A 9,213-nucleotide genomic window follows, 5' to 3' on the forward strand; every position below is an offset into this window, starting at 1 on the left:
AACACCTTGAATTAAATACTGGCCTTCTGGACTTACAAAATTTTGAGCAGGAAAATATAACTTTTATTTATTTTATCCTATGACATTAAAATGAATCTAGATTTAAATTACATCATGGGTGTGGCTTGTGGTGATAGTGGCACCAGTTGCTGCGGTAAATGTGGCATATTCGAGCGATTCTAAAATATTCTCCTGTTTAAATGCATATTGCCTGCCGTGCACAGTTAAGCTGATGCCACCGGCGTGGCGGTGCCACCGGCTTGGGCCCGTCATCGCTGCTCGCAGCTTTAATTCTTTGTTTTTTTTGTTGTTGTTTTTTTCGACTTCTCGGGTACTTTTGGGGCACTTAACATGCTCGAAAACTCTTGAAACTTGGCACAGGCGTCGGAATGCGCGGCCATCAGAGCCGGGCTGAAGCTGGTACCCGGGCGTGGCAGGGGGGCTCGACAGCGCCCCCTAAAGTGGGGTCTGAAAACTTGGTCCATATATCAAACACACTTGCATGTACATGTATGAAACTCGGTACACATATAGACCTCATTGGGCCAAACAACTTTCGTGCTCTAAGTTATGCGTCAGCCCTACAGGAAGTGAGCTATAATGGGTTGTTCGGAAAACGCATGCTCTGGAATTTAATATACTCCTCCGAGGCCATTGTTTCAATCATTGCCAAACTCGGTCAGCATCAAGTGAACATATTCAGGATGCTAAATTGCGAGCGGATTTTTGATATCTCAAATGGTTTGGCCGTGGCGAAGCAACGAATTTATGGCGAGAAAAGGGAAACAGGAAGTGTGTTATAACTTGTGCAAACATTGACTGATTTGGATGAAACTTCAGCTGTGTGTTCGTTGTAAGAAGCCGATCACATGGATATGACTTTTGTGAGTCAAAGTTATAGCGCCACCAACTGGCAGCAGGAAGTGTGTCACTTTCAAAAATGCTTTGAATCACCATCTTATTTTGACCCGATTTATTTCAAACTTCATCAGTATAATGTGAAAACATGACAGATAGAGACTTATGAAATGGATTCCTGAAATTTCAAATACTGTTGCCATGGCAACGTGTCAAAGTTTAATAATCTTTTGGCTGTTCTGAGGCTCTTAGCATGCTTGAAATTGCTTGAAACTGCTTGAAACTCAACACACACATCAGAGATGTCAGTCAGTACACATTGGCAAAGCCTCAGAAATGGGCGGGGATGAGGGGCTCTCTAGCGCCACCTTTTGACAAAAGTGGGAGGGTTAGTTTTATTTTCATTCACCAAACTCGGTACATATATTGTTCTCTTCGAGCCGGACAACTTTCGAATTTACAGTCATTAGCTCCGACCAACAGGTAGTCAGATATTTTGGTTTGAAGATGAATAATTGTGTAATTCAGGGTCTGAGTTTTTACGTTCTCCTCGTAGGCGATTTATTCAATATCCACCAAACTCGGTCAACATGAAACAAAGATACTGAAGATGCTAAAATGCGAACGGATTTTGGATATCTCAAACGGTGTTGCCATGCCGAGGGATTAAATAAGGACAAAAAAGGGGAACAGAAATTCTCTCATATCTTGTAAAATCATATTTTGATTTCAATTAAATTAAGATTGTATGTTTGGCAATTGAACTTAGATTAATTTTAAAAGACTATACTATTTTTCAGATGAATATATATATATTTTATAAATATTTATTTGTATAATGTATTGTGCCTGTGTGTGCCCTCCCCTCAATGAACACAAGATGGCAGCATTGTGTTAGTTTTGAAACAGGATAAAAAAAAAACATTCCATCTCTTCAGGGATTTGTCTGTGTGTGTGTGTGTGTGTGTGTGTGTGTGTGTGTGTGTGTGTGTGTGTGTGTGTGTGTGTGTGTGTGTGTGTGTGTGTGTGTGTGTGTGTGTGTGTGTGTGTGTGTGTGTGTGGGTGGGGGGACTGGTAATCCCTGATGTTGGGTGCTGCCCCTTTAAGGACGTTGTTCCGGTGAGCGCAAGTGATGTGATCGTGCAGGAAGAAGTGCAGGGAAAAACAAACTGAACTTAGAGAACTGAGTGAGAAAGCCATGTTGATCTCAAATGAAGATTTGAACATTTAACAATTCCAGCTAAAACTATTATCTTACATTATATTCCCAGCTCGGTGAGAAGTGTTATGTTGTTTAAGTGTTGTGATGGTTTGTGTATCACTATGAAGATCGCTATTTGCGATTAGCGCCTAAACGCCTAATGTTATATATTTGTTTTGTTTTAGACATTTACAGTTTGTATTGCCTGTAAAATATGTTGCATTTAGTTAAACAAAGTGTAATGCTTAGTACACAAAGCTGATGTTACAATGTTTTAGAAACGTATTTGGTGATGTGAACATTACTAGATAATAATTGTGAATTGTTTTGTGTTTGCAGTTTGACCACACACGCACACACATAAATGTGCACAAATACTCAACTAAAGTAAACTACAATAACAACGACCAAATGTGTACTGTGTGAGTTCTGCACAAGAGGAATAAAAGTAAAAAAAAAAAAAAAAAATTCCAAATTAATGTTATCATTTCATGGGTAACACCTACGTTATGGGGACAAAATGTCCCCACAAAGATGGCAATATCCGAAATCCTCATCCTTGTGGGGACATTTTTAGGTCCCCATGAGGAAAACATCTTATAAATCAGACTAAGTGATGTTTTTTGAAAATGTAAAAATGCAGAATGTCTCCCTTGATGGGTAGGTTTAGGGGCAGGGGCAGTGTGTGTGTGTGTGTGTGTGTGTGTGTGTGTGTGTGTGTGATGGGTAGGTTTAGGGGCAGGGGCAGTGAAGGGGGATAGAATATACAGTATGTACGGTATTAAAACCATTACGCCTATGGAAGGTCCCCATAAAACATGAAAACCCAACGTGTGTGTGTGTGTGTGTGGACACCAACTGGCAGCAGGAAGTGTGTCACTTTCAAAAATGCTTTAATTCACTGTCTAGCTTTAAAAACATACTAAATAATGTTTTATTCAAAATGTAAAAATGCAGAATGTTTTCTGTGATGGTAGGTTTAGGAGTAGGGGTAGTGTAGGGGGATAGAATGTACAGTTTGTACAGTATAAAAACCATTAAGTCTATGCAATGTCCTCTGCCTTTCCTTCCCCTCCCCCCCTCACTCTCACTTTCTCACTGTGTGAGTAAGTGTGTGTGTGTGTGTGTGTGTGTGTGTGTGTGTGTGTGTGTGTGTGTGTGTGTGTGTGAGAGAGACTTTCTCTCTTGATGATGTTAATTTACCTCTTGAACCTGGATGAATTTAAAATGAATATACTATTTTTCAGATCAATATATTTATTTATTTAAAAGAATTCATCAATATACCACTCTCTGTATGTCCTCCCCTCAATGAACAGAAAATGGCAGCATTGTGTTAGTTTTGAAGCAGGATAAAAAAAACCTTGTCTGTCTGTCTGTCTGTCTCTCTCTCTCTCTCTCTCTCTCTCTCTCTCTCTCTCTCTCTCTCTCTCTCTCTCTCTCTCTCTCTCTCTCTCTCTCTCTCTCTCTCTCTCTCTCTGTGTGTGGAGGGGGATGGCTGGATATCCGTTGCCTGCAGCATACAACAGCATTCTGATGGTGTAAAGTTTAACTCATACATTTGTAGGCATAAATGTGGTGTATTCAGATTACTTTGATATAGTTATTTTACATTTATTTGTAAATAAATAAATTTTACATATTTGAAAGTGATCTATTTCATCCTATGACATTAAAAATCATCTACATTTAAATGACATCATGGGTGTGGCTTGTGGTGATAGTGGCATCAGCTGCTGCGGTAAATGTGACACATTCGAGCGATTAAAAAATATTCTCCTGTTTAAATGCATATTGCCTGCCATGCACAGTTAAGGTGATGCCACCGGGGTGGCGGTGCCACCGGCTTGGGCCCGTCATCGCTGCTCGCAGCTTTAATTATTATTATTAGGGCCCAAGCCCTGAAAGGGCGCAGAGCCCTATTGTTCCCCTAAGGATTATTCTTTGTTAGGGCCCAAGCCCAAAGGGCGCAGAGCCCTATTGTTCTTCCTCAGATTATTAGGGCTCAAGCCTGAAAGGGCGCAGAGCCCTATTGTTCTTCCTCAGATTATTCTTTTTCTTTTTTTTTTTTTTCTTTTTTTTTTCAACTTCTCGGGTACTTTTGGGGAACTTAACATGCTCGAAAACTCTTGAAACTTTGCACACACGTCGGAATGCGCGGCCATCAGAGCCGGGCTGAAGCTGGTACCTGGGCGTGGCAGGGGGACTCGACAGCGCCCCCTAGAACGCGTTCAGAAACTTGGTCCACATATCAAACACACTTGCACGTACATGTATGAAACTCGGTACACATATAGACCTTATCGGGCCGAACAACATAGTTATGCGTCAGCCCAACAGGAAGTGAGCTATTATGGGTTGTTCGGAAAACCCATGCTCTGGAATTTAATATACTCCTCCGAGGCCATTGTTTCGATCATTGCCAAACTCGGTCAGCATGAAGTGAACATATCCAGGATGCTAAATTGCGAGCAGATTTTTTATATGTCAAATGGTTTGGCTGTGGCGAAGCAACGAATTTATGGCGAGAAAAGGGAAACAGGAAGTGTGTTTTAACTTGTGCAAATATTGACTGATTTGGATGAAACTTCAGCTGTGTGTTTGTTGTAAGAGGCCGATCACATGGATATGACTTTTGTGAGTCAAAGTTATAGCGCCACCAACTGGCAGCAGGAAGTGTGTCACTTTCAAAAATGCTTTGAATCACCATCTTATTTTCACCTGATTTACTTCAAACTTCATCAGTATAATGTGAAAACATGACAGATAGAGACGTATGAAATGGATTCCTAAAATTTCAAATACTGTTGCCATGGCAAAGTGTCAAAGTTTAATAATCTTTTGGCTGTTTTGAGGCTCTTAGCATGCTTGAAATTGCTTGAAACTGCTTGAAACTCAACACACACATCAGAGATGTCAGTCAGTACACATGGGCAAAGCCTCAGAAACGGGCGGGGATGAGGGGCTCTCTAGCGCCACCTTTTGACAAAAGTGAAGGGCTTCGTTTCATCTACAATCACCAAACTCAGTATATATATTGACCTCATCGAGCCGGACAACTTTCTAATTTACAGTCATTAGCTCCGACCAACAGGAAGTCAGATATTTTGGTTTGAAGGTGAATTTTTGGTTAAATCGGGGTCTGAGTTTTTACGTTCTCCTCGTAGGCGATTTATTCAATCTCCACCAAACTCGGTCAACATGAAACAAAGATACGGAAGATGCTAAAATGCGAACGAATATTGGATATCTCAAACGGTGTTGCCATGGCGAGGGATTAAATAAGGACAAAAAAGGGGAACAGAAATTGTCTAATATCTTGTAAAATCATATTTTGATTTCAATTAAATTAAGATTGTATGTTTGGTAATTGAATTTAGATTAATTTAAAATTACTATAATATTTTTCAGAAGAATATATATATTTTTTATAAATATTTATTTGAATAGTCTAATGTGCCTGCATGTGTGTGCTGCCCTTCCCTCAATGAACACAAGATGGCAGCATTGTATTAGTTTTGAAGCAGGATAAAAAAACCTTGTTTCTCTCTCTCTCTCTCTCTCTCTCTCTCTCTCTCTCTCTCTCTCTCTCTCTGTGTGTGTGTGTGTGTGTGTGTGTGTGTGTGTGTGTGTGTGTGTGTGTGTGTGTGTTTCTGAGGACATACATTTGTAGACATTTCATGTGTCCCCATACATATATTGTTCTCTTCGAGCCGGACAACTTTCTAATTTACAGTCATTAGCTCCGACCAACAGGAAGTCAGATATTTTGGTTTGAAGGTGAATTTTTGTGTAATTCAGGGTCTGAGTTTTTACGTTCTCCTCGTAGGCGATTTATTCAATCTCCACCAAACTCGGTCAACATGAAACAAAGATACGGAAGATGCTAAAATGTGAACGTGTGTGTGTGTGTGTGTGTGTGTGTGTGTGTGTGGTACTGCGCCCCTCATGAATATTCGCTCCCGTTTATCGTAATGTCAGATTTTGTCAGACCACTGTGTACAAGTGCGTTTATTCAGGATAGAAACAGCACCTGAGAAAACATCTGTGATTTGGACCTGTTTGCAGCAACTATTAAAAGAAAGGTAAGTTAATCTGCAGTTTAATCGCTTGTGGCTAAATTGGCTTGTTTGTGCGTGTTTTATAAGCTCTTTTCTGCTCGTTTTGCAGTAAGAAAGCAGCTAGCGCCTGATGCTAACGGCGCTAGCATAGTCATTCTGATCCCAGACTGTCAGGAGAGAATCAGAGATGCTTGTAAGATTTAATTTGTTTTAGATTCCAATATAATTGTAAATAACTTATTTTGAGCACATAAATCAGTCTAGCCATCGTAACAATGCATTGTCATGACTACAGTCTGTGAAGGGGATACAGTATCCTGACATGCTACTGTTAAATATTACTGCAGTTTAACGTTAGCTTGGTTTAAAGTTATTATTATTATTATTATTATTATTATTATTATTATATTATTATTAAGAAACAAAGCGATCAAGATATGCTTTTATTCCTCCTGAATGTAATAAAATATACTCTGTACCAATAGAACTGTAAGTATTAATGTTTATTATGAAAACAATCTTGCTGAAGAATGTCAAATTAAATGCAATGCTCATAATTATTGGTGTTTTTCTCTATGACAGCAGACACATCAGATAATGGCTGAAATGAGAAAGCTCAAGCCACTGGAGGATGCCGTAAAGTTTTCACTTCAGAGGAAAGAATGGTCTGATAGAGCTAAGTTTAAGTGAAAGAGCTACGGCTAACTTATCTTAAAATTTTCCACCCTGTTGATTCCGCCCTGTTAGATCTATAAACCTAACAGGGTGGACATTCTAATAGAATAAATCGTATTTAGTGTATATTGCAAATTCTATAAACACATATATGCATATATAAATATTATAAAACCATGTTATAGGTGCAGTGCCACACATTACTGATGGCAAATCATGCAGGACAGTGAGGGAAAACTCCTCCACTGTTATGGTCTTCCACCCTGTTAGGCGAGTCATTTTTAAATAATAATTTGACTGCAACGTTAAATGTTTTGCATACTTATGTTTTATTTTGGGAGGTGAGGATCATTAACAGCATATACAATATATGTTTTTGAACACATTTTTTTATTATTTACCATCCTGTTGGCAAAAATGGGAACAAAAAGTACCTGTTCTTAATAATCAAGACATTCTATTCATCAATAATAGTTTTGTTATTGTTTCAAGAATTTAAAAAAATACCATGATGGCATAAGGGACATATACTATCCAAGAAAAACTTGTTATTGTTTAACATTAACATTTTGTGATAACTATGTATATGTCCCTAAAAGGGTGGAACATCTTCACGGCCCGTGTCTGAACAATGAATCTACCCATAATTATTATTTTTTTAGTCCCTGAGCTTGACCAATATGTATTCCGACTAGTTAAACATGTCACCATTTTGGTAGAATGCTAAAAACATGAAAATCATGTACTTTTTTTTCAAACATTTATGAAGCCAAAATGTTACCGCATACCAGGAATGACCCAGCTATAGTTTCTAACTGTGTTGCTATTTGATTAGAAAAAAGAAAGACAAAAGTGAACATTGGCCTGCATGGTAGCCTAATGAGGTGCCGTCAATGGTCTTCCTTTGTAAATAAACCCTTATTGTAACAAATGATATAGTTAAACAATTACAAGAACTATATGTTAGATCTAAGGCTGAGAACAAGTTAGAAAGAGCTTTAAAATACGGACCTTCTTGAATTATTGAATAAACAATCCCCCCATAACCACGCCCCCAACAAAGCCCCGCCCCCTCTGGTGAGTACCGGCACTTTATTTTTTCCACTTCAAGCACTGGCGTTGGTAATGGTACTCCTGGTTTACTGGGATGGGGTTCAATTCCCTACTGTGTCCTTGTTATTTTGTACCAACTACATAGAATGTAATAGTTTAATTACATTTAAACTAACTACAAATTATATATACAAGTGTTCCCACAAATAAAGTATAAATCATGTAAAATACTACATGTAATATATGGTATTCTGAACTCATTATGATTTGACCTTTGACATCATCTGACATGAAATTAATTTAAATGTAATTGATCTCATAGATGTGGTCCTATATGTGATCCTATGACATTACAATTCATCTATATTTAAATTACATCATGGGTGTGGCTTATGGTCATAATGGCACCAGCTGCTGCAGTAAATGTGGCATATTCGAGTGATTTTTAAAATATTCTCCTGTTTAAATGCATATTGCCTGCCATGCACAGTTAAGCTGATGCCACCGGCGTGGCGGTGCCACCGGCTTGAGCCCGTCATCGCTGCTCGCAGCTTTAATTCTTTAATTCTTTGTTTTTTTTTTTTTTTTTTTTTTTTTTTTTTTGACTTCTCGGGTACTTTTGGGGCACTTAACATGCTCGAAAACTCTTGAAACTTCGCACGGGCGTCGGAATGCGCGGCCATCAGAGCCGGGCTGAAGCTGGTACCCGGGCGTGGCAGGGGGGCTCGACAGCGCCCCCTAAAGTGGGGTCTGAAAACTTGGTCCATATATCAAACACACTTGCACGTACATGTATGAAACTCGGTACACATATAGACCTCATCAGGCCGAACAACTTTCGTGCTCTAAGTTATGCGTCAGCCCTACAGGAAGTGAGCTATTATGGGTTGTTCGGAAAATGCATGCTCTGGAATTTAATATACTCCTCCGAGGCCATTGTTTCGATCATTGCCAAACTCGGTCAGCATGAAGAGAACATATCCAGGATGCTAAATTGCGAGCGGATTTTTGATTTCTCAAATGGTTTGGCCGTGGCGAAGCAACGAATTTATGGCGAGAAAAGGGAAACAGGAAGTGTGTTATAACTTGTGCAAACATTGACTGGTTTGGATGAAACTTCAGCTGTGTGTTCGTTGTAAGAGGCCGATCACATGGATATGACTTTTGTGAGTCAAAGTTATAGCGCCACCAACTGGCAGCAGGAAGTGTGTCACTTTCAAAAATGCTTTGAATCACCATCTTATTTTGACCCGATTTATTTCAAACTTCATCAGTATAATGTGAAAACATGACAGATAGAGACGTATGAAATGGATTCCTGAAATTTCAAATACTGTTGCCATGGCAACGTGTCAAAGTTTAATA

Source organism: Gobio gobio (assembly GCF_949357685.1).
Source record: "Gobio gobio genome assembly, chromosome: 19".
NCBI classification, from domain to species: domain Eukaryota; kingdom Metazoa; phylum Chordata; class Actinopteri; order Cypriniformes; family Gobionidae; genus Gobio; species Gobio gobio.